Consider the following 27,221-nt stretch of genomic DNA (forward strand, 5'->3'; position numbering starts at 1 on the left):
TAATGACAAAATGAGAAAAGAAATATATTAAAAAATGGAAAATTAAAGTATCCCTTAGCACCTGTAACACTCTAACAGAAAAACCCAACTCAGGATAGCCTAAATGATAAAGTAGATCATTTGCTCCAGCAAGGAAAAGTCAAGAAGTAGGGCAGACTCCAGGTCCAGCTGAGCCGGAGGCATCAACATGCTGTCAAGGACTCTGGCTTTCTGCGCTGGTCAGTTCTCTGCGGGTTACCGCAGGGGCCCCTACAGTGGGAGGATGGCGCCCTGGCTCAGCGGGGGACCATGCTTCCTCTTCAGTTCATGGGAGAAAACATTTGTAAGCAAGTCAAAAACATTCTCCTGAAGTGGGAGGCTGGGAGTAGGGTCAACTTTCCCTAAAATTATAAACTATATAGACAAGGAGTAAATCTATACCCTTTCCCTCCCATCCCCTACACACACAAATTCTGGTTTCTGAAAGGATGAGGAATGTGGGTAGGTAACCAATATTTGTGTATTATCAAACTGGACAGAATTTTCAAATTACACTCCACATGTACTGATGAAATAAATACATTTTCACATTGCCCATCATTTTATTTAGGGAAATTATCAGGAAATTTAAAACTTTATATCTTAGCATATGAAAGGGCTTCTATTACAAGAGATATGTAAATTGAACCTTACAAAACAAAGTTTTGGGGAAATGTAGAGTCACATTTTTATTAATAATAATATTAAAAGAAAGTACATGAAATACTTTATAACTCCTGCTGGAGTCACTCTAAATTTTCACATCTAACAATCTATTTCACTGTGTTTTTCTTTTCTTCCTTTTAGGCCGCGGAAAAAAAAAAAAGAAACTCTCTCAAGGACTAACAATCAGAGCTGCCTGGTTGACAAGGGAGGTTTGGTTGTGAGAAGACCCTGAAGCAAGGATTCTAAATCAAAGATTCAGGGGTAATCTGAGTTTGCATTTAAGATCCTTCTGCTTATAGCAGTCACCTATGTGTTGTGTTCAACTGACTTATAAACATGATGAAGAAATATTGTATTACAGTCTTTTATGATGACATTAGCATTGTGTAATTCATGTGTAGTTATAGATAAAAATTTGGTGCATTTTATTCAAATTATGGCTCTTTCTTAAAAGCAGACCTTGAAAATTAAATTAATCTACATAATTGACTTAAGTAATTATTGCACACCTATTCCATATCTAGCAGTGGGCAAGTTGTTACAAAATAAAACATATAGAAAACAAAGTCTCTTTTTACAGGCTAATTATTTCCCATTTCAAGTAAAAAAAATATATGATGCCCTGAGTAGTTGTTCAATTTATATTGCAAACATTATTACTTTGAAACTAGATGATTTTACCAATGGAGATCAAAGCTGTGAGGAATTGTCATGGAAAAAGAAAAAAACCAATTGTCCCGTCTCAACTAAGAGAATTAATTGTGCTTAACCTGTGGAAAATACATCCTTTGGAGTCTGTATTTCTAAGGAGTTGCAGTTGGCTTTGCATAGAGTGATTTCACTCCTTTATAAAATGAACTTGTATGTTCGAATCAGTAGGTAGGGAAAAGTTAATTTGTCCATCAGTCAAGCGGATGTTCAATGATAGGAAAGAAAGTGGAAGGAATTTGTGAGTATCCTTTCCTTTGTGTTTAGGAGTGCATGGGCATTTCTGCAGCAAAGGAAAAAATTAATGAAAAATATTCTTTTTAAGTATGTTTCTCTGAATTTCATATGTAGACCTAGAAAACAGCTGTCACTAGCATTGTTTACTCTGCATAATACTTTTCAGTCATGTGTAGGCTGTTTCATTCAGGGAAGTGTTGCTAACTTAGGTAAAACTTTAAAATGAAAAAAAATAATGATTATAGTGACATATGTTTCTGAACCAGATTCTTTGTTTGTACAGTCAAATATCGTATGGCTGGAATTTTTCCCCAATTTTCATTTTTTCCCCTGTGAATATCTTTATAAAACAGTACAGTTTGTGAAACACTCTATTACTTATCAATCTAACTAGACAACTCAAGTTCTAATCTGTGTCTAACACTTCAGCATTTTGATTTCTATTCATATCCTTTTTGAGGATACATAGGCATTCTTGTTTAATTAGTGATGGGAGTGATAGAATCTGAGGTCTCAAATTATTTGCCAAAGTCACTGGCTTTCCTTAAAGCTGATCAGATGGGCTTTCTTCCTATCATCCTATTATAAGAGGTTTTTGTAAACTAGTGTTATAAACGATTATTTTTAGTTAAGAGAAGCCCCAGGAAAGGTTTTTTAAAAAATGGATATAAAGACATTCCAGTTCTTGATCTTACCTTTTTCTCATCTCAACCTTTAGAGAGTCTTGCTGGAAGAACACAAGGAAAGGCAGGAAGCCTTCTTACAGATCTTTGAGACCTCCTTCCACTCAGATCCCAGGGGAGCTAGAACGCTATACCTCTGTGGTTCAAAAAGTCTTTGGACCAGAAAAGGGGCCTTTATCTGCTAACATTTCAAACATATTCAATCAAATATTGATCTAGAAAATCAGCTACTTTTTCCTCTAGTAGAGAAATTAAATTAGTACTACCTACTGAAGGCCTATACGTGGTCCTCGGGAAGATAATGATGGTACCCTAGGCTATTCCTAGGATCAAAAGTTTATATGGACACCAAACTGATTTAACTTTTTCTGTAATGCATGGAGACAAAAGGGTGAAAGATCTGCTTGCCAATCGTAATGTGCTGGAGATTATCTCATGCGGCGAGTCCTTGCATCAAGAAGCCAGGTTATGGTTTTCAAATCCATCTCATCTCTGAAAATAAAAGGAATGGAACGTGGCCTGTTTCACCTCACTGAAAGGTTTTCATCACCAGAAATATCTGATGGCTCTTATTCAAGTTGACAGTAGCACATGTTTCTCTGACTCATAAACAGTCCCTCTCTCTATTGTGTCCTGTTTCCAAGAAGTACCTGATGCTATGTTATTAAAGAATAAAAGGTTTATCTGCTCATTCTTCCAAAAAGACAAGGATTTTAAAAAAAAATCAAAAGCTTCCCAAAGTCTAAAATCACTTGGTATTTCAAGTTTAATTTATGAAAAAATGTGTTCAAGTTGGTATATGATATGAAAGATAATCTTTGCCTCTGCACAGTATAAGGTTATGACAACCCAATTTTAATTAGAAATTTTAGGTTGCTGAGACATTTGTTTCTACCCATAGTATCTATGGTTTATTTTTAAGTTACATTTATCCTCTAAAATTATTTTTCTGGAGATGCCTTTGAACTTCACTTAATCAAAGAAACAGGAATAGATTATATGCCTTTCAAATTGTACATGCTGAAATCGAAATTTTCACAAGTTAGTAAAACTAAGAAAGTAAAGTATTTCCCCTTTGAGCCTTACCTACGGTGGCAGTGGTCCTCAGTACTGTGAACCCACTAATTACAAGGCAGCACTGTAGAGACTAAACATGTGAACAGCCACTTTACTCCGTAAAAGTAAAGCCCTTTTCAGGCTACGGGATTGTTAGTTGTTTGGCACAAAGGTTAGATTCTTAGGGAAAATGGGTTGTATTTTGGAGACCTGCCACAAACTTTGGGTTTTTAATGGTACTGACACTTATTAAAAAATTATTTCAAACAATGTTGCCAGGAAGTCACTCGATTAACTGTTTTGACTAAACTGACTGATGCTGCAACCAAGCCGCTTCTCTGACTGGCTTGCTTTCAGCATCGTGACAACGCAGTCAAAGCGTGATGTCCAGGGAGAGGTCCTTGCGCAACTATTATATGTTAGCCACTTTGGTGAGTGGTGAGAACATAGTGATGGTCCAAAACATACACAGGCCCCACTCTCAAATAATCATGTAATAAGCACAACATTACTTTTGTAGTAAGAGAGGTACATGTGACAGAGGTACAGGCGTTTGTTAGGTCCCTGCTTTGTGCAGAGCATTTTGTATAGCATCTTGAATAACATAGAAATTAATATAGCATCTTGAATAAAGGTTGAAAAAATTAAGTGCAAATTAAAGAACTAAGGAGATCTGCTTTAGGAGTCATACAGGAAAAAACTGATATAAGAAGAGTCTAGTTTATTTATGGCAAGCTTACTGGGAAACAGTTTGTAATATGACTTTCAAAATAACTCAAGCAGCTTTAGAATGATTAACAGAGCCCAGGGAATGGATTAAGAAGGAAAAGGCATCTGTATATTTGACACTGGTCACATGTTTTAGGCTCCTTTTCTTAAAAAGGATATTGAAAATCTGGTGTTGGCCTAACAAGCTGAATCCATATGATAGAAAGTCCAGAAACCATGTCTATGAGAAATATTTGAATAAAGTAGGATGCCTGGCAAAGAGAAGACAAGGGAAATTATGATAGTGTCATTAAATAATTAATATGCTGTCATGGAAGATGAATTAGATAATGTTGTATAGCCATACGTGACAGATTTAGACTCACCAAAAGGTGGATGTTACAAGATTAGGTTTAACATTAATGATGAACCTTTCAACCATAAAAGGTAGAAAATACAATGAGTCCTTTGTGAGGAATGGATTCTGTGACATTAGAAATGTCCAAATAGTGGATGGAATAAAACGTTTCCAGATGAGTCAAATCCAGTTATTTTCTATTCTGGTGATACTCTGCTCAAAATTCTATTTCTAACAAGATGCTGATTTGAATGACGTAGCTTGGTTCGTGGGCCCACTCATTGGCTTCCTTGTCCCATGAAGACTAAGTTCATTGGAAGGTGCCAAAGAACTGGAATGCTTTTTTTAAGAAGCAGAGATGGACTTTGTACCAGCCTAGCTCTTTTATTTATTATGCTAATATGTGCAAACCACTTTTCTTTCCTCTATCATTAGTCACAAAATAAGCAAAGTAAAAAGTGATCAGTGGGTGTATTTTGGAAATTGACCTTTTAAAGGGTTCCTTAAGATTCATGTAGGTAGAGTATTCCATGAATATGAGCCCTATGCTTATGGCATCTTGTCATTATATATATGCACCATATATACAATAGTGTATATAGAATAGTGTTTATATGGTATGTATATATAAAATATATATTACATATATATAGGTTAGTGAGTATATAAAATATATATGTGTATAATTACATGTATATATGTGAGCTATATATATATATATACACATACATATGTACACACAGTAGAGAAGTAAAATGACCATTCATTTAGTGTCCAAAAGGAGTACATGAATTTTTCCACTTTTCAGTGGGAAAAAAGGATTCCCATTATTAACTTACTTTGATTTTTATTTTTCACTTTTTTCCTCACCTCAGGACATAGAATATAGCTATATTATGGGAAAACCATTATGAATGCACTGTAGGTTCAATACTTTATCAGCATAAAAGTATGCCTTAGTACAACAAAAGCTTTTCCTACAGGTATGACCAATGTTGTGAATTGCCTCCATTGCTTCATGCAGACATGTGTCTTAGACTGCTTAATTATATTTTTTCCATTAGTATTTTTCTTCAGTATTGTGCCCTCGCCATAAAGTTCTATAATGCAACTAACAAAAGAAAAGCCACAAGATGCTGGGGATAAAATGAGAAAAATCAAGAGGAGGTAGAGAGACAGGTAAATGAAATTATTATTGTGAATGGTGCCTTGCAAGGTTTCTGCACTATATTTTATATATAAAGGAACAGAGCAATTTTTAAAAGCTACATTTAAACTGTGGTGAAAGAGCAGTTTAATTGGTTATATATAAGTGTATACGACACAATGCATTTGGGTTGCCCCTGGTGAAAGCAATTTGTATTTAAGCATATCTTAAAAAAGACCTTTGCTTTTTTGGATATGGGCACTTTGTTGGTTTATTAGTGAAGATATTTGTGAATTTGGCTCTAGAAATGTAGAGCTAAATAATGGCCAATGAGCAAGGTGCAAAGAATGTGGGCCTTAATAAAAATCCCAAAGGAATTCCAAAGGATTTTGCAGGTAGAGCCACACGGTGACACCTGCTCCCTTCTCTGCTGCCACAGCATGGAATATGATTTTGTACTGCCATGTCACATTGGCCCATGATAAACAAAGCTATTTATTTTATAAGAAACAACAGCAACAAGATATGACAACTTGAGCTGGCCCAGTGCAATTCAATTGTGTTATTTTCTGATAACAGGAGTATAGCTTGTGTCATCACTGTATATCACATCCTCTGTGTAAATTTGGTAGTTTTTTTCAAGCCTAAAAAACAAATTCAGTTTTTATTGCTTTTATGTATTATCTTTGATAAGTTACATAGTCAGGTTTGCTGCCTCTGGCATTAAACTTACATTAAAATAAACTTGAATTAAGAATTAATATGATTGCAGTCTATAATAAATAATCAGGCTGCTATCAGATAATAAAATTGTCTACCACTTGGTCTCTTTTGTTTTGTGAAGGAGTGGGGGACACAGGTCTTGCGTCAAAGAAACAGTCGTTTCCAGGTCTAGTTTTTGTTTCAGAATTGTTATCAGTTGAGATGCTTCTATTTTAGATAATCTAGAACAGTAATTTATTTATATAAGAAGTACAGAAAGCTTTTGTTTTGTTGTAAAAATCAAAAATAAGTGTGTCTTTAATGTTATCTATAACTGACAACTTAGTAGATTATACCTTTTATAAACAAAAATGAAACATTTGTATTTTTCTCCTTGTCTGATCCCTCCAGAATTCAGAAATGCTTAAATATCCTTATTTTTGGCAGTATAGCTATTTGCATATGTTCAGTAGTAATCTGATCTCCTTATAAATAGGACATAATTGAGAAGAATTGGTTATATTACCAAGGTTTTGACTAGACTGTCATATTTGAGAATGTTGTGCATAGAATCATATATGAGCAGATAGTTTTAAGGAACTAAGGTTGACTTTAGGAAGCCAATGCTTACAAAGTCCTCTTGGAAAAACCCGCTTGGTATCTGACTTATAAATATTACAGATGAGTAAGGAAGTTCACTTCCTGACAGACCCAGGAAAATTAAGCTGTATGGGGGAGTCTGAGAAGAAGAGGAATTCACCCAAACCTATAGGTAATGCAGGTGAAGCCTGATGGCGAGTTCTTAGCTTGGCACCCTAGCCTTAAGAGAATTGTTAGTCCAATCTAAGATTCCTTATGAAAGTCCCAGCAAAGAAAACTTACAAAGGCCTACGTAGTCAGTTATCATTCTTGATGTACTTATGTGAATGATCAGGCTAAATTTTATGAAACTAGACTTACTTTATAAACAAGGGTTATTTTACTTTGATCATCTTTGATCAAAATGAGGCTGATCATAGAGGGAAATTTTATGTTTTGATGGAAATCTCTAACCCTTCTTTGTGAGTTATCAGATCCCTCTTGTTCATTGTCTTTGAACTATTTTTTTACTTCTACCACCCTCTTGACCTGGAGCCAATGAAAACTAAAACTGCCTTTGTCTTGAAGCCCTGGATGACTTGATATAACTTCAAAGGCTTTATTACCCCCACAGTGTGGGCTGATGAGGAATTTCACCAGAACGCTTCCATCTCCCGGTCTCTGCTCCAGGAAAGGGCCGTGACTGTGACATCAGCACCACCATTCTCACTCAAGATGCTTCGAGCCCGACATCTAAAAATCTTCTCAACTGACTGCCCTCTGACTTAAAACTGGCTTTAGAGTCTGCACCAACCGCCAATCTTTGTTTTTTTCTTCCTTTGCAGAATTCCTACCTTACAACTTCAACCTGAAGTTAGAAGCAATCAGTCTAGCCTCTTTTGGGGTCAAAATCCTAGGAAAGTTTTAGATAGGGTAAATATGCAGTCCAACTTGAACTTCCAGAATTGGTATAAACATTATTTTAAAGTAAAAACATTTGCATTAAAAAGATGCAAAAAGAGCCTTGACCAGGTGGCTCATTTGTTTGAAACATTGTTCTATGCACCAAAAGGTTGCATGTTAGATCCTCTCAGGGGTCGCAGGCTCCATCCCCAGTCTGGGCACGTGCAAGGAGGCAGCAGATTGATATCGATGTTTCTCTTTCTCTCTCCCCCTTCCTCTCTCTCTAAAATCAATAAACTTATCCTCGGGTGAGGATTAAAAAATATGTAGAAAGAAATCTGACCTGAATTCCCTGTATCAGACTAAAGCAGAGCCTCCAGAAAATACAGCTGCCATTAATACCTGCTCCAGAGATTTTCCTGTGAATTCAGCTGCCACAGAAACAGATTGCCCATTTCCATTAGCATCAAAGAGCCCAAAAGAACCTCCCACACCCTCTTGTTGAAACCATAAACACCCCCTTTGTTAAATTTTGTCTAGAAACCTTTTATCTCTGCCTATTGGGTGAGTTACTTTATCCCTTAACACTCTTGCACGTCTGCAACGCACACATAAATAAACCCTGTCTTTTCTCCTGTTAATCTGTCTACTGGTAGTTAATTTATAGGCTCCCAATCGCTGGACCCAAGCTGGAAGGAGAAAGTTTTTCTCCCAGCAGCGACACAAGGAATGGTGGAATGTAGGTAGAAGTGTGACACGGGACCGGCAGACCGGTGAAGATGTACTGAGCCTCAAATGAAAGTAAACATGATCCTCAGTGGGCAGAAGAGAAACACTGTGTGAAGGCCGGCTAGTGTGGCGATTGGTCTTCTGTCTTACAAGCCCTATTTGTCATTATGCTTAGAGGGGCTCCAGCTCTCACAGGTGAACTTAACCTTAAGTAATGCACTAGACTGATTTATAAAACCTGAGGGTCACGGTTAATTTACTATAAGAACCCGATTCTCTAGGAATCAGCAATCCAATTCTAAGACTCAAGAGAAATGAAAACATATGTCCACAAAAAGATTTGTACATAAATGGTCGTAACAGATTTAATCCTAAAAGCAAAAAACTCAAAACAACCTGAATATTAGGTAGTACATCCCCACAATGGAATACTAGTTGACAATAAAATTAATTAACTACTGATACAAACAATGACATAAACAAATCTCAGAAGTATTATGCTGAGATGAAGTCAGACAAAATAATTCACACTATGTGGTTGGATTTATATGAAATGCTAGATCAGGCAAAACTAATCTACGATGATAAAAATTTAAAAATAGTTGCTTAGAAGGAAGGTTGAGCACTTGACAGGAAAGGAACTTGTGGGAACCTTCTGGAATGATGGCAGTGTTCTATTGATTGGAGAGGTGATCGAGGGAATTATAGTAGAAATGGAATTATACATTTAAAATCTTGCACTTCTAAATTTCACCTCATAAGAAGATTGTTGTAAACCAATAAACAGGCACAAGGCAGGAGACACCACCAAAGGGGGAATGTGAGAAAGCTGGTAACTTAGAAGAGTTGATTTGCAGCTAAATTCAAAGTTTCAAAGAACAAAATAAAGAAACTGACAAGAGAAAAGTAGGCAAATTAGAGAAGAAAAATGAGACCAAGTAAGTACAAACCAAATATCGAAGAATTAGGTCACTGTAGGAGTTTACATATTGCTCCTTGTCCTAAAATTATAAGCATGAGAGACAGAATGAACTTAACTGGCCCTTAGCGTATCAGAGATGGCTGAGGATTCCTGGGAGCACCTCTTTAGGGTCCCTGGTGATATGCCTGTACCTTCCTGAGGACTGTGTACAAAACGACTGCTTGAAGATAGTTTCAGTCCAGGAGGTAGTGTCCCAGAAACCAGGTGGTCTGGCTCCTGGTTGGAGGGCTCGGCTTGCCAGAAGCAGTTCTCTGGTGTGATCACAGCAGACTCAGCCTCATTTAAGGTATAGAATGTCGCTCTTCAGTTAGTGTCATGGTGGACTTGGCCAGAAGACTTGGAGATTTAAAGGTATTTTAATATACATAATTCTCATTCTTATCCAAAATCTGACCAAAACACCCCAAACATTTCATGCCTTCAGTGCTTAATGAAGAATCCCTTGAGTTGCTCTGTATTTCTGGTTCCCAATTAAGCTGAAACAATAACAGCTTTTTGCATAGTATTTTGGCATATTTACTCAGCCAAGGTAGGACAGAGATCAGTGAAAATGTAAACCAACAAAGAATAAAATTGCTCTAGCTTCTGTTTTTGCAGTACTGGGTGTGAATGTTTGTATAGTTCTGATTTTTCTAAATAGATGGTATGATTTTTACTTTCATTTTTAGCTCCCATCCTAGGTATCCCCTTAAAGTACAGCACATGAATCCATAGGATTTCATTCTGACATCTCCTGTCATCTCACTCTGAAATCTTAAGTCATTATTTTTTAAAAGATCTACTCAACACAGCATTTCTTTTCAAATTCCCTGGAAATCTCATGAAGACTATATTATTGCCTACTTCAATTTACAAAATGAATTTCACATTAGCTGGGTTTTTTCTAACTTGTTTTTACATATATAATATATATTTTCATAGAGTCACACATCATGTCAGAATTTATGATTTGAATCATTGTACCCCTAAAATTTGTGATGCTTGAAAAACATTTTTGATAAACAAAATTCATACCGGTGTTGACACACATAGAACATGAATTTCAGCTTACAAAAATCTAATGGTGAAAATTTGTAACCCCCACAGTTCTTTACAGTTTTTATACCAGTACTTTCCTAACATTCATTAACATTTAATTTCATTTTATTTCATATAAGGGCATTTTTTATTTGACTTAAATTATATATTTTGTATGCTTGGTGTCATTTGCAGTGTGATCTAGCTTTAACGTTACTTATTTTCACCACTTTAAGATGTTATATTTTTTGATGTTATTACAGTAATGTATATCAATTATTCATCTGAAATTTAAACATTACATCTACAGTTCTAAAGGCATATTGCTGAGATACTTGAATGCAGTCAGATAATCTATGTAAGAATATATTTATTTTTAAATTCTCCTTGACAATATACAAATAGGTAAACATTTTGTACTGGTAATGTATGTAGTAAGTGCAAGGGAAAATTATAAATTACACAGATAGTTGCATGGAGAATGGTGCGATTATGACCTCTGAGGTTTTTGTCATGTATATGTCGTTATCCATGCTAAGTTATCATTATCATCACAGATGTCTGGCTTTTTGCTTCTTCATCACTAAGAGGGAGTTTTCCCACTTATGACCACCAAATTATGTTTAAATTTATATTTACAAATTGTCTATCAGAAAGTTCAAAATCATTAAGTAACAAAATAAAATGAAGTTTTGATTACTGGTTAGACTTCATTAGCTTCATTCCCAGCTACACCCACTAAGAGAACCGTTTCTTACCGTAGAGGTGACAAAGGTGGTTCAATGTGGCCGTCACCTGTGGCAATGGTTGACTGGACAAAAGTAGGGATGTCTGGTTAGAGTGAAACCAACCCAGAGGCTCAGCTTGGCAGACATATTCTCCCTCTTAGGAATTCGGGATTAAGGATTGAGACGCGGGGAGAATGGGTCCATTATAACAGAGCATTTGCCTGGAAGGTCATATTAAATTGGAGCTGGTGTTTGGCAGTGGGGATGAGAGAGCGTGTATTTTGATCCTGTGTGTGAGGAGTAGAGAAAAACTGGTCTGCACTTAGAGGAGAGAAGAGAGCCCATGTTGCCTCAGCCTCCTATGTGGTGGCACATGCCACCCCCTGATAGATTTCGAGCTCCTGGCTCTAAATCCTGTCCAGTCAAAAAGTGCTCTCTGCCTTTCTGTGCCATGAGATTTCCCCGTTTATTCTCTTATAAGTTTATCTTTTTCCTGTAGTTTAAATGGGTTATTTTCCTTGTTACCAAGAGATTCTATATAAGTCATTTGGTGGAATATAGTGCTATTAAAGAAAATACAGCAGAATTACCAATACCCGGGAATAGAAATACATGTGAAATAGGAAAAAGGATAAGAAAGAGTGTTTCAATTTCCTCATAAGTTCCAGGCCAGCTTTAACCAAAATTTTGCAACAGGCAAAATGTGAGCACGATACCTTGCTACTCCTCTTCTGAGCTCCAGTGTTCCTTCTGATGCCCTAAGCCCTCTACTGCAGCATTCCTACTGTGGGGAAGATAGAAGAACAAATCTATTTAGTTTTCCAAAGTGTCCAGTACCCCCAAACTGTTAACTATTTCTATGCAATGAAATTGATATACCATTAAGTGGAAGTCCTATAACCCTTGTAATGTGAAATTGCAACTGTCACATACATGCAATTTGCCTTGGGGTCTTGGTCAAGTTCCTTAATCTTTGAACCTCAGTTACCATGTCTCTAAATCAGAGCTCTAACCAATTCACAAGTATCGGTGTGATTTCAGCCAGCAGTAACCACTATCTCTCACCCAAGTATCCTAAACAACAAGGCAGATGGATTCACAAAATCCTAAGAGTATGTAGCTACTGGAATATGAATATTTGAATCAATGGTTAACTAACGTGACTGAGGACCCTACGACTTTCCATCTTTCTGTCAGCCATTTATTTCAGCAGGGCAACTCAGCAACCTCCTGGTTGTAAGAGGGCTTCCGTAGTTCTGACTGTATTCCCTTCTGAAGTGTGGCTTCACATGCAAATATAACAACATCTGATGAATGAAAAGGGATTTATTTCTTCCTATGAGTACTTTATCTTTTTTTTCTCTCTTAGAGCAGAGTAATGTTTTTTGGAAGCCCTTCAACAGTACTCCCTCATATCTTATGGACCAAAAATGAGTTATTAGAAATGCTCACCCCAAATCAATATTAGTAAGGCTAATGATACACCATGATTACTTTTCTTACTTGACTGTGAAACAAACTGATGTTTAGGGAGTACCCCAAACCAGGGTTTTCCATGCAAGCAACTTATAGTAGGCAACCAACAGTGTCCTTTTTGTCACATGACATTACTAGCATCAAAGTATGTGACAATTCTCTTTAAATTTTAAAGACCTGAACAAATACATATATGTGTATATATATTATTGTATTGTTCATTTGTTTTATAACTACTCCAAGAAATAAAAACTAGCATTCTGATATTGTAGTTGCTTTCAGTTATTAGCAGGAAAGCAATCATATTCAATATTTTCAAACTAATTCTCCTAAACATGTGACTATTAGCTTTCTTATTCCTTTAAAAGTTAGTTGTATTTTTTAAAAAAGGTATGCTTAGTAAGTCAAGTGATTCACTAATGAAGAGATTTTCCTGGACAGAACAGAGGGACCTGGAGATGTTGGCCGGGACACACTATCAGGGGCCCCGTGAAATCTTCTCCCATTGCCTCCAGGGCCCACCTTCAGACTTAGATCCCCAGAAGCTTACCCATCACCACAGCTTCTCTCCTTCTTCTGCTTCAGAACTCAGAACGTCTGAACGATGCCAGCGTTGTCCTACAACTTCCATTCATGTAGTAGAGGGGTCATCAGTGGTCTTAAGAATGCCTCTAGGTATATATCATTTCAAAATTGTATTTGGATTTGGTGACTTACTGATCAAATCTGGCACAGTTTGAAAGTTGTGGAAATTTTACCTTGAGAGCTCCAAGGTTATGAAGGAAAATTTAGAGCGACCTGGGTTATTTTTAGTATTGCTTCAAGGAGCCTATCAGAAGCCTTGATTGTTCAGCCTAGTGACAAAATAGGTATGATGACTCTAATCCTTACACGGTTGTAAGTTTGGGCCTAAAAGATATACAGAGAATATGGTGACTGGTATGTTTTAAGTCACAACTGTGTTTTGCTGAGCACTAACTGAGCAGAAACTCTCCTATTACATTTACTTGTAAAATGGTCTAGTCCATTGCCTCTGGCTCTGGCACAATGGCTTTAACAGAATTGTTGATTTGAAAGAAAGAAGTTGAATTGAAAGTGGTCATAGTCCTATAGGCCTCCTACCATTAAATTGGTAACGAAATTCCGTTCTTTAGATATCACCAGAGCTCTTTCTATTGCCATTTCTTGACCCAATTTTATAGTATTTGAATCCATCATGTACCTACAACAAACTTCTGACCTTTCTTCCTAAAATCTTCCTGATGAATTACAGAAAGATTAGTGTTTTTGCTAGTCCTATCTCATCTATAACAATTCAAATATCTTCCAACTATAAAATGCTTTTGATTTTATCATTGCATGATCTCTCTATATAGTATAAACTCTCTATGATGTATTATGTATTTGTTAAGTAATGTATGTTTAGTAATATGATGATTCTTATTTCCATTAAAGAAAGAGTTTACTGTCCAGCGACATCATGTAGTGCACCCAAGAGCAGGCGGGAGAATTAAGAGATAGTTCTGGATATTAGCCCTCACTCCTTTAACTCACTCCTTTTTTCTAGGTAGTTAATTAATAATTTAGAAGTCTATGTAGCTACTCAGAGTAACCTCTTCTGCAAAGCCAGCAAGGTGGATGAGGCAGTTGTCTCTACTAAAAGATCCTTCGCTTAACCTTGCAAAAGGCCACACTTTAACTACCTGTGGTATCCTGGGTGTATATAATCATGCAGGGAAATTGGCTCTTGTCCTCAACGACTTTACAATGAGATGGTTTTGTTTCAAATTTTAACTTAAATTGCTGTATATTTTGTGAAAATTGGAAAGGTATGGGGAAAACTGTCTATTCAAAATAAAAATTTTTAAATAAGAATTAATGAGTTTGGAAAATGATATTGAAAGTGAATTTACGTTCTTTAAAAACTCTATACATTTAAATTACATGCTTAGAGAAATATGTTCATTGCATTTTTATTTAGTTTTCGTTAGAAACAGAAACGTTCTATGTAACTTATTGGCTCCACTTCTTAGATCTTTCTTTCAACATGTTTTAGCCCTAAGCAGTGCCAGTTTTATATAAAATAAGAAATCAAAAAGAAATAAATAAAACTAGGGCAGGCACTGAACTTCATAAGCTAGTTGGGTTTGAGGTGAATTTTGGTTTTGTTTTGTTAATTTTAGTCCCTTAGTCTACTGACCTATTTAAAGAGTAGAAAATGGAAGAGAGTAGGATCATTTTTAAGAAATATTTTTCCTCCTTAAAATCTGCTACTGGGGCTGAAGGTGGGGACAGAGAATGACTGCAAATGAAAGACCTTATCAACAATAAAAATGTTTTAAAATTGATCATGGTGATGGTTGAGCAGTTCTGTCAATTTACTAAAAATCATTCAATTTGTACAGTTAAAATTGGTGTATTTTAGGGTATGTAAATTTATACATTATTAGACCTATTAAGCACACACACAAAATAAAATAAACAAAGTCCCCCCCAAAAAGAACCCCTGCTTCCAGACAGACAGTGTGAATTAAACTCCTGTCAATGAGTTGTATTTACAGCATACTTGTTTACATATTAAGTGTATTAGCCTCCTGTAGTAAGAATATAATTGAAACTAAACAGAATAAAACTTCTTTTAAGTAAATGTCAGTGCTAAGTGATCACTACTACAGATTCATTGACCGTCGTCTCTTTTGCTCCTTAGGTAGAATCTTCCTTTTACAAGATTCCAGCGAAGACCAAAGAAAAGCAAAAACTTAACCTTCAAAGTAAGCTTTCATCAAAGTAAAATGTGGCCTCACATTTTCTTTACTTAAATTTCTAATTCTCCATGTAAAAGGAAAACCTCTTCTTTTATCAACTGGGAGAAGGTAAAATCTGGATTAAAAAAAAAGAAAAAAAAGAAAAGAAAAACCTTTCTTAAATAAGATTTAGGGGCCAGTTTTTAATTTTCCTGTTTCAATCTTGGAGTTGCAAAAACTATGAATACTATTTGGTTAAACTTCAAAAGTATACTAAGTAAATTATAGAGCCAGGATTCAAACTCAGGAGATTTGGATCTGAAGCCTGTGTGCGTAAGAATACATTGTGGTCATTTTAGGTATGTGTGCAGACAAAGGGAAAATGTTCAAGAGGAACCCCTGGAATTTTTTTTCCCTGACTAAAATTGATTGGGGCTTATGAAACTTATCCATTGATTCTATTGGAAAAGAGATAAGATGTCCCTGAAGAGGAAATAAATAGTAGTGATGAGATGTGTGAAGAACAATGGCACAAGGACAAAATTAAGCTTTCTATTTAAGAATCCTGCCCTGGCTGGTGTGGCTCAGTGGATTGAGTGCTGGCCTACAAAGCAAGAGGTCACTGGTTAGATTCCCAGTCAGGGCACATACCTGGGTTGCCCAGGGGGTGTACAAGAGGCAACCACTCATTGATGTTTCTCTCCCTCTCTTTCTCCTTCCCATCCCCTCTCTCTAAAAATAAAGAAATAAAAATCTTTTTAAAAAAAGAATCCTGGTTGTTTAGTGAGCCTGAAGTAGTCCACACTCATCTTCTGGGGTCAGGGTAGGAATGTTGTTATATTGGAGGTATTAGTAAATAAATTCACTTCCAAGGTAGGAAGCCTTTACCAGATTTTAGCTATTCTCATTATTCCAAAGAGCCAGAGATTTTATAAATCTTCCTGTTTAGTCACAGGAACAGAAGATCAGAAGTGGTTCAAATATAGATAATTATTTTTCAACATAAGATAAGCAATTTGAAATATCACCTGTCTTTCTACATTCCAGAATTACATGGATCTTGGCAGTAGCTAGTAATAACAGAGCTAGTTGGGAAGAGAGAACTATGGTTGATTAATATTGAGTCTAAAGGAGAATTGATAAATAAATCTTTTCTGCAATTAATATTTAAGTCCTAAAATAAGAAAGTAGCCTTTACAACACAGATCATTAAAATGTGAACAAATAAACAGAACAGAAAGCCCAATCTGAAAGATATATTAAACTGGGGAAGAACAAATACTTCCTTTAGTCACAGTTGGCTGAGAGGTTCTTTTCTATTTCCTAGTCAAGAAAATTTAGCAGTTAATACCAGAATCTCTTATTTTGCTTCACTTGCCTAAATAATAAACTGTAGTCTTTGTCCTATTCTAAACCTATCATTCTAAATCTATTATTTTGTAGTTTTATAAAATTTGGCAGCATGGTACAGTAGGAAAAGGGCAGACTTTGGGATTAGAAAAACAAGTGTTCTCTTTTGAGCTTTACCTCTCACTAACTATACCCTTCAATGGTTTACTTAATCTTTTCTCATCTGTAAAATGAGTATAATAATATTCATGATGTTAGCTACAGATCATCTTTCTAAGAGGGGTGTAGAGATGGAAGTCTTATTGATAAGGGGTGAAGGAATTTTTCTTGAAGCTGAATCTGGAGAATTAGCACCCTTTTTATTTAAATTACTTTATTTTATTTTATTTTATTTTATTTTATTTATAAGTATATTTTATTGATTATGCTATTACAGTTGTCCCATTTTTCTCTCCCCTTTGTCTCTCTCTACCCTGCACCTCTCCTCCCTCCATCATTTCCCCCTCTTAGTTCATGTCCATGGGTCATATAAAAAAGTTCTTCGGCTTCTCTATTTCCTATACTATTCTTAACTTCCCCCTGTCTATTTTGTACCTACCAGTTATGCTTCTTATTCTCTGAACCTTTTCCCTCATTTTCCCACCTCCCTTCCCTGTCGATAACCCTCCATGTGATCTCACATTTTGTGATTCTGTTCCTGTTCTAGTTGTTCAGTTTGTTTTTGTTTTTGTATTTTAGATTCAGTTGTTGATATCATTTAGAATGGAAGGGCAGATACAGTACTCCCCAGATAAGGTAAATTTAAAGGAGTTCATCATTACCAAGCCTTTATTATATGAAATGTTAAAGAGACTTATCTAAGAAACAGATCAAAACTATGAACAGTAAAATGACAACAAACTCACAACTATCAACAAATGTTTTACTTAAATTTATTTTAAGTGATGGGAATTATAGGAAAGTTAAAATCACTCCCATCCTCAAGTCACTCCTTAGCACCACCCAAGGATATGGGGTTAGCAGGAAGATTGGTGGGGTAACCTAAGCATCCAATTCACTGGACGGTCAGCAAATATTAGCTCTCTTCAGAACTAATCTGTGAGTTCAGATTTTACATAGGTTGATATCAGAGTAAAAATTCTGATAACTGGAGAAGGAAATAAAATCAGGTAAGCTACAAAACTGACAGGCTAGTGGGCAAAGAAGCCCTGCTTCTATCTTAGTCGGCCACATGGACAAAAGCCCCGCTTGTCAGGGGCATGCTGAATTACAGACGAGAACAGGGAGGCTCCCAGTGGCAGGTTGTCTTCTTTCCTCTCCATCTCTCTCTCTTGACTGTGAGTTTATGAAAATAATACCACAAGTATATCGCCATTGTAGGAAATTAAGAAAAGGCTAAAGAATGCCAAGAAGAAAATAACCCTATAGGTAGTCCCACCACATAGATAGAACCACCATTAACATTTCATTTATTCAACAATCCCTAACAATGTCTACTGTACAGCACCCACTTTTCTGGCGGTGTGGTCTCAAAAATGACTCATGCAATCTGTCTTTAAGGAGGGGGAGAGAAAAGGGATTTTCATACCAGCCTTGTACCTTTAACATGTAATGTGCAGATTCGGGATTTATTTTATATTCTCTCTGATATTTTAAGTCTTTGTACGAAGCTTAATATTAACAGTGTTTGTAAAATGGGGAAGTGATGCCTGCTCTGGCTGCTATTCCTGTAGGGCCCGGTTAGAAAAGTAGAAGCACTTCCCAACCACGGTTTTCAGAAAGGGTGAGTCTGAGGTGAAGGTTACTTAGAGACCTTTCCCTGGCCCACAAACCTGGCATTTCTCATCTGAGTTCATCTTTGAAGATGTCAGAGAGCTTTTGCAATGTTTTACAGTATTTTCCATTAAAAGTGTGTCACGTAAATCAATCATGGCTTCAATTTTTCTGTCAGACTCCTATAACCTTAAACCAAAGCTTTCAAAATTAATCAAAAGAGTAAGTCAATTTAATTTTTTATGAGAGAATAACAGTATGGGGTTTGTCTTCAGCAATCTCAATTATAAATATTTATTAATGAATTGTAGTTAATAAATTTTTACACAGGGAGTTTAAAATATAGATTTTTTTAAAAAAGGTCTAGTCTTAATTTCTGCAGAAATAGCCAATTGTTTTTTAAATAATTTTCCTCGTCTTTGTGTAAAATACAGAAAACTATTACAAAAATGAGAAGCTCACCATCCTATATTCATGATATTTCCATGGTGAAGAGTCATTCATTTATTCATCTAACCATCCACCATGCAGTCTATAAATATTTATAGAGCATCTATGCAATGCTAGGCCTTTGGCTGGCCATCAAGTATGCCCAGACAAATATAAACCATTTAGTTCTTGTCTTTGAAAGCTCGTAGTCTCATGGTGGAGAAAGACACATAATCAGATAGTTAAAACACCATCAGTCAAAGAAACAGGAACCATAGTTATTGTGGGTGCATGGAGGAGGAGTTAGTACTAACTTGGGGTAAAAGGAAGAAAGGGCCAGTCATGGGGAGGTTTCCTGGAGATGGCGTACCTGGGCTGAATTTGAAAAGCGAAGTAGAATGGAGCTACAAGTTGCAAGAATTCAGAGACATTCTAGTCAGACTCCTAGTCAGAGAAAACCACTTGAAGCTAAGCAAATAGAAAATATATATTAAGAGGATGCCTTCAATTGCAACTAACCAACCAACCAGCCAACTCAAGGTGGCTTAAATAATAAAGGGAATGTATTGCATGTAACTGGAAATACAGAGTAGGGAAGGCTTCCAGTTACTATCACTCAGCTCTGCATCCTCAGAGTCAGCTTCATTTGAAGGCTAGTTCCCTTGGGGTTGTAGAGGGGCTGCCAGCAGTAAACAAGGCTGTGTGATTTCTCAGTTCTGTCCAGCAGGAATGTCAAACAACTGTCAAACAGGAGGCTAAGATCGCTCAGCCACCCTGAGCCAGTCCTAGGGTCACACGCAATGCCATGCGCTGATCATTGGCTCAGGTTAGGATATATAAACCGGTACTGGTTTCCGTCTCATCAATTTTTACCGTTCCAATAGATGACCAGGAAATATGGACAAGTGATTTCTAAATGAGGAAATACAACGAAATAGCAAATATAGATAGGAAAAAATACCTCTTAACAAACTAAAGATTTTTCCATTAATTTGTATTTGTAAACAAGCCAAAAATAAAGTAATTATGTCTTTCTTGAAGTTTGGTAGAAATTTTCTGAGATTCTGTGGTGTTTGTACCATAAAAATAGTTTAAAAAAATACTTGTGATAATTAAAATTATACAAATAAGTAGTAACTGTTTTCCTTCTGCCAGAGAGACATATGTAAACTCTTCTATATGGATATGCAAATATATGTATTTTTACCAAAATATGACACAATATCTTTCACATTTTATGTAATTTCCTTTTTAAACTTAAAACCTACCATTTCACAGTAACATAACATATTTTATTGTCAATTCATAGAGAACTACCTCATTCTTCTTAACAGCAATATAAAATTCTTCTATTAAGCAAATCTACCATAATTTATTTAGCTGTTCCCCTTTTGAAAGACTTGTAGATTGTCTAAAAATTTAAGTATTGGCAAGGAGCAATTTTGAAGTTTAGTCCTGGTCTTTATGTAGCTAAAGAAGGTAATAATTGATTGACTCAGCCTGGAACAAATGTACTGCTGGAGAATGCAAGATCCTAAAGAGTGCTTTGTGGAGAGAAACAGTATCCCTTGCAGAGAGTACGGGAAAGAGAGAAAGAATACTTTGAATTCTAAAGGAAAATGGAAAAGCCAGTTCTAGAAGAAATTCTAACTTATAGACTGAGGTAATAGATTATTGCTGAAACACTTAGTAACTCTGTGCTATAATCGGAATATCTTCTAAATATTACAATTTCCCACTAAATATTTTTCAGCATATACTAGTGAAAGGCAGCCAGAAGTAGCTAAGTGAAAATTTAAAATAGCTCCGGATAAGTACTGAATGGATGATACAGACAATGGAAGAAGATTGGACAAAAGGGGCTTTGGAGAGGCTGCTTACAGAAGTGGAGAAAATTGAATAGCTTCATAAGAAAGATTCAATTTAGATACATAGAGAAGTTGGGATTGGGTGGTGGAGGGTGTGTGTGTGAGTGGGTGTGTGTGCATGCATGTGTGGGCATTTGAAATTCCATGGAGACACAAAAGTACAATTTTTCAAGGGACTACAGATAGGCTATAGGCTCCCCAGTCAGGGCTGGGGAGTCATAAATATGTTCAAGGATGTCAAGGGAAGATTGTAGAAAGCCCTAAATGGAAGTCTAAAAAAGTCTGGAGTTTGTTCATTTGGCAAACTAAAATACTCTAGCATGAGAAAACTTTTATTATTCACAAAAAATCATAACTTAATAAAGAGATACATCTTGAGTTATACTTTAGTGTTATTATTATACATACAATGTATCCTGTTTAAGTAAGTCTTTTTTTAACTTATTGATTTTAGAGAGAAAGAGTGAGGGAGAGAGAGAAAGAGAGAGGAACATTAGTTTGCTGTTCCACTTAGTTATGCATTCTTTGGTTGCTTCTCGTATGTGCCCTGACCAGAGATCAAACCTGCAAGCTTGACACGTTGGGACAACACTCTACCCAACTAAGCTACCGGTTACGGCCTGTTTAAGTATGTTTCAACAACCTTTTTTTTTTTTTGTATTTGTACACAGATTCCTAATTATTCTGTATATTAAGAATCATGGAAAAAACGACTTATTTCCCTCTTCAATAAAGGTGTTAACATATTCATCATATTCACCTATTTCTGTGTTAGCCCTCACAACTCTACTTGTTATTAACATTACCAAGATGATCACCTTCCTAAAATTGTTAAAACCAGTTCTTTTTATCCCCCAAAGAAATATTCTACCATCTATTACCTCCTTCAAACCTTATTACAGACATTCAAACCAATAGCAATATCGATTAAATCTCTCTTACCTGCCACCCCTCTAATGGTGGTGACGATGTGTGTTGTATTTGAAAAGGTGTTAGTTGGTTCATGGTGTAAAGATTTTTAGAGTTATTCTATATATATCCTTACTGTCATACTTTTCAGTAGCACAGTAACGTAATTAAATAATTACCCTACAAATAGGAAGATGCTAATTTTTTCAGTATACTTATTGAACAAAGTATTAAGACCCAGGTTTTATTGAGACATTTGGCATGTTGTTCTAATTGTAAAATTTGCTTGTTCCTTGCAGAAATACAAGATGATGGGTGCCAGTATAAATAAAATGTTAATAAACTGCTTACAGTTTCTTTGAAAGAATCCAGGTGTGTATTAAATATTCTGCTTCTCCCCTCTGCCCCCTGCCAAGCCTATGGCACCACAGCTCCCCCAGTTCATATTCCTGTTTGTGCTTCACAGACTTGTTTAGATTGTTCTTGTGATGATGTTTATATTGTAGACTTGCGTATCCTACAACAGCATTATGAGTGGTTATCACATTCTAAATGCCAGATACTGTTTAATTGTAATGGTGCCCACTTTTTTATCGAAACTATTCACACTTTATTACTGTAAACAACTTCGATCATAATGATGCCATTCAAAAGAGCTGATCAAGCTGAGAAAAATGACACGACTGTCGTAAAGTCACTCTGTATGTAGCTATTAACATTTTATAGCGCATATAAGGAAAAGTGTTTAAAGTTGCAACCATAGACAAATAAGAAAATTAATATGAAACAGGAAACTATCCTTCTGAAGATTAGAAATAATGGTACTTAAGTAATTATTGCCAACAGATACTTTTAGATTCTAGCAGATGACCTTTAATACAAAGAGCAGCATAAACACTCAGTTTTGCATTTAGAGAGATTCAAATAATCTTATTTTACTAGGGTAGAAAATAAGGGCCTTCCTTCCCAGGAACAAGAAGGAAACATGCTGTAACCTCACTTCAAAGCTCATCTCTGGTTACATATCAGAAAGGACAAGGTTATAGAGGAGGAGCTGTAAGAGACACATTCTTGTAGCACTTCTAGGATCTAACACTCTTCAAATGAATCAAAGACACTTACTGGGCTCCTACTATGTGTGTGGTATGTTGCGAAGGATGGCAGAGAATGTCGCCTCTGACACAGGGAATTAGATAATTAGATAAACACAGGAACAATTAAAGACTAGCATTTCAATTCCACAAATATTTAAATAACAGTGTGTGACAACAGTAGGAGCAATGGAAGGCTATGTGTACACATAATGACCAAGAAAACTAGACAGAAACCACTACCACTGGAATTCAGAGGAGTTAGAGCTGGGGTGGTCAGAGAAGGTCTTAGGAAAGAGTTCTTTAGCTGGGTCTTAAAAACCGGTAATAATAACATCTCACACTTGTTTAATGCGTCGTAGGGTGTCAGGAGTTTCTGAAGCTGTAGAAGAAACATGATTTGTCTTCCTATGATACCGATTTACCTAACAGAAAGTAACTTAAAACACTTCACTATAAAAATAAACGGGGATTTATGATTACTATTGTTTAAAGTATAAATAAGGATACTAAAATTGGAACCACTTTCACCTTGGTGATGTCTAAGTGCTTCCCATGTATTATTGCTTATAATGGAGTTTATCACTTATTGTGGATTTTGAGCTTTGTTTGATTTTCACAAATAGATCATAGGCATAGGAGAGGCTTTGCTCTTTTGCAGGCTTCTTTGAGATATATTCTCCCCTGCTCAGGGCACCTCCTGCTCAGGAAAGTATGGCCTGCCAGGAAGTTGCACTGATGTTATTTGCTTTAATTCTCACAGAAATCTTGTCATGTAGGGAGCACAGGTCCTAGAAATGAGGAGAATAAAGCTCAACATGCCTAGTGGTCAGCCGAGGTTTGTTCAAAAAAGGGTGATCTTATGATTCCCTTTTCTTCTCATAGCAAATGATCTCAGGGCCAGGAAGGTATGTGGGATGCACAATTACAGCGGGGTGGGGGCTGAAGCAGGAGGTGGGGACCCTGGTGAACTAGACAGTGTCTCTCTAAAGATATTCAAATTCAATTAAACAAATAAACAAACGTGGTGTCCAACATTGGAGAGTGGATTGGGAGGAGTCAAGGAGAGCTTTGAACTTTATTTGAATTTTTTGTTAAATGTTCACTGATATACATAATTTATTGCTTAGGTAATTAAAAACAGAAAAAAAAAAAAACAAAGCCCCTAAATATAATCAGTTAGACAAAATCAGGGTGGTAAACAAAACCCTGTAGCTCTTAGGCCACCAGGTGGTAATCTCTGCCACTTGCTGCCTGTCTGTGACAGGACATAGCAGGACGAAAGGAAGGGAGTAGAACCCACAGGTAGAATGATCTACACAGTGTGTTAAGGCACCTGGCTCCTTGCTGTTCTCTGTGCTGTCTCTCATATCCCCCTTGGGTTGACTGTCATCTCTGCTCCCCCAATTCTTCTGTGGTCCTTCCTGTGTCCTCCAAACCTTTCTGGACATGGATTTCACTTGTTATATTAAATAATGCGGTTTTTATATTGTCTTGCAAGGTTTGCTATTATTGCACTTATGATAGTCATATTTTCCTCCCAATCATTCATTCTTTCATTAATTAATTTACTCAATAAACTCTTACTGGGGGCCTCTGTTGTATCAGGCAATGTAGCAGGGTCTGGAACTCTGAAGATGAAGACAGCTCTGTACTGAGCACACAGGAAGAGCTCACTGAATACTTGGTTGAAGAAGGTAGGGTTTCATGACCTCAGCACTATTGACATTTGGGGCTGCATAACTATTTGTTGTGTGTATGTGTGTGGTTGGGGGGGGGTCTGTGTATTGTAGGATGTTTGGCATCATCTCTGGCCACTACTCAGTAGATGCCAATAGCAAACGTAGCCTTCCTTCCCCTGTTGTCACAAGCAAAAAAGTCTGCAGACATTGGCAATTATCTCCTTTGAGATATGAGAACCCTGCTGAGAACCACTAGACTAATAATTTAGAAAGGCTGCAAGTAAAAATAGTGTAACATCAAACACTTCTTAGTGACAAGCTATAACAAAATTCCGATGTGAGGAGTTCAACTACAAAAGAGGTCTTTGTACCAGTAAAAATACATTTTAATTTGAAAAGAAAGGTAATTTCAAATAAGTTTGGAGAAATTTAGAAGATTTATAATGTTTTTGAGCATATTAAAAAATTAAGAATTTCTCAGAGAAGAAATTCTATTTAACCCAGTTACCTTGAGCTTATTTGCCGAAGTAATATCTTTTAGTTTTTTAAACATAGTATTCATTAGTAGCCTATGAACTACTGACCCACAAAACACACTTTGAGAAATTTAATGTCCTAGTTTCATTGTGTTACTATCACTGGTTGATATAATATAGGCATTGCTATCTCATTATCTCCCCCTGATTAGATACTGTCTTAAGAATATTATCAGCCCTGGCTGGGTGGCTTAGTTGATTGGAGCACCGACCTGTACACTGGAGGGTTGAGGTTTCAATCCCTGGTCAGGGTACATTCTTAGGTTGCATGTTTGATCCCTGGTTGGGGTGCATATGAAAGGTAGCCTATCAATGTTTCTCTGTCACATTGATCTCTCTCTCTCTTCCTCTCTCTCTAAAATCAATGACCATATCCTTGGATGAGGATTTAAAAAAATTATCATCAGCCCTGGCTGGTGTAGCTCAGTGGATTGAGTGTGGGCCTGTGACCCAAGGGCCGCTGGTTCAATTCCTAGTCAGGGAACATGCCTGGGTCGCAGGCTAGGTCAGGTCCCTAGAAGGGGTGAGCGTGAGGTAACCACACATTGATGTTTTGTTCCCTCTGTCTCCTTCCTTTTCCCTCTAAAAATAAATAAATAAATAAATAAATAAATAAATAAATCTTTTAAAAATATGTATCATCAATGGTAGTCAGGACCCCAGGAACTAGGAAGAAGAAATGAGGGCACAGTTTTAGGCTAGTGCTCTTAAAATCCCCTGGAGAGCTTGTAAAAACACAGATTTCTGCTTTAGTAGGTTAAAGCGGGGCCTGGGAATCTGTATTTCTAACTGGTCCACAGGTAATGCTGATGCTGTCCCTCTAGGGAGCCACTATGGAGTATATTGAGAGCACCAGACCAACTTATCATTTCTATTTAGAGGAAAACCCTTCCTTGGTTCATTGAAGTGGCTAAACCTTATGACTTGTGTTTGTCTGTTTCCGAAAGCCAGACAGCAGGGGCCGCAGAGAGCATGACCCTTTACAGCAGGAATGACATGAAGCAGCGGTGGACAAATGGTGGCGGTAGTTTTCTATTCCATTGCCACTGCACCCGGGATATCTCTCGGTAATTGGAGGTCTACTATGTTTAGATGTTCAGAGCATTGTGTAAAGGGCTGATTAAGTTATAAATAAGCCTCGAACACCTTCTTTGCCCTCAATGAATTTATAAGAGAGGCACTTAACAGTACAAATCAGCATACTGTAAAGGCAAAATTAGCAGAATATTAAGATGGGGGAAATAAATGAACATCATTAATATACCTTACGTAAATTATTTCATTTGGTTATTTAAAAACAAACCCACGAAGGAGGTATTCATATTCTTGTTTTCCAGATAAGAAAGCAGAGACCTAGAGGACAAGTGACGTGCTCCAGATGACTGACTCTGGGAGGAGGCAAGGCAGGGACTGAAACCCCAGTCTACTGAACTACAGGACAATGCTACTTCCTTGTTCACAGGATGGCTTCTGGTAACCTCTTTTTTTTTGAGCTGCTTCCCCTTTCCCAGCTATATTATTTACCTATTTTTATCACCTAGGCTTCTTTGTTTTTGTTTAGTATGGAAAAATGTTTGAAAACCAGTAAGTTAGCACGTCAGAGCTAAATACATCTATACTAGAACTTAAGTGTGCTAATTTCAAGACTCAATTAAATGATAACATTTACAAATGTGGAATTAACCTTGAGAACAAGAAGACAACTCTTATTTTTAAGGATATTTTTTGTTAACTATGCTTTCTCTGATATGGTGAATCTAAATGATTTTAGGGTACCGTATGTTGCCGTTCCGAACTGTATAGATGCATGAAAACTCTAGAGGGAAAATCCCTAGATAAATAGATAGCCCTAAATGACATGGCGAGAAATAATTATAAAAGGAATAGAATTTTAGAGCTTGAAAAGAAATGAGAGTGAATTAAATGAACATTTTGTGCATCTTAAGAATTTATGGTTGCCTATGAAAGTCATTGAGATAAATCTTCATAGTCGGGCTAGATGAGACAGAGCAAAGATGTGTCGATACAGGAAGCTTTTTCCTATCAGAAGATTCATGTGTGCTGAAAGCTGGGTCCAGAGGAGTCTGGTAAAGACTTCTCTACCACATTGCTTCACACACTTTAGGGTGCATTACAATTACC

At 36.5% G+C, this 27,221-nt stretch overlaps 1 long non-coding RNA gene across 1 annotated transcript; it reads left to right on the top strand.

The window, feature by feature from the left end:
- The first annotated feature begins 839 nt into the window (after positions 1-839).
- Positions 840-22,133, top strand: LOC123478943 (uncharacterized). Its single transcript, XR_006654370.3, has 3 exons — positions 840-945; positions 15,405-15,468; positions 22,070-22,133. It is a non-coding gene; the product is annotated as an uncharacterized lncRNA (long non-coding RNA).
- The last annotated feature ends 5,088 nt before the right edge of the window (positions 22,134-27,221 follow it).

Source organism: Desmodus rotundus, chromosome 5 (assembly GCF_022682495.2).
Source record: "Desmodus rotundus isolate HL8 chromosome 5, HLdesRot8A.1, whole genome shotgun sequence".
In the NCBI taxonomy this organism is placed as follows: Eukaryota; Metazoa; Chordata; class Mammalia; order Chiroptera; family Phyllostomidae; genus Desmodus; species Desmodus rotundus.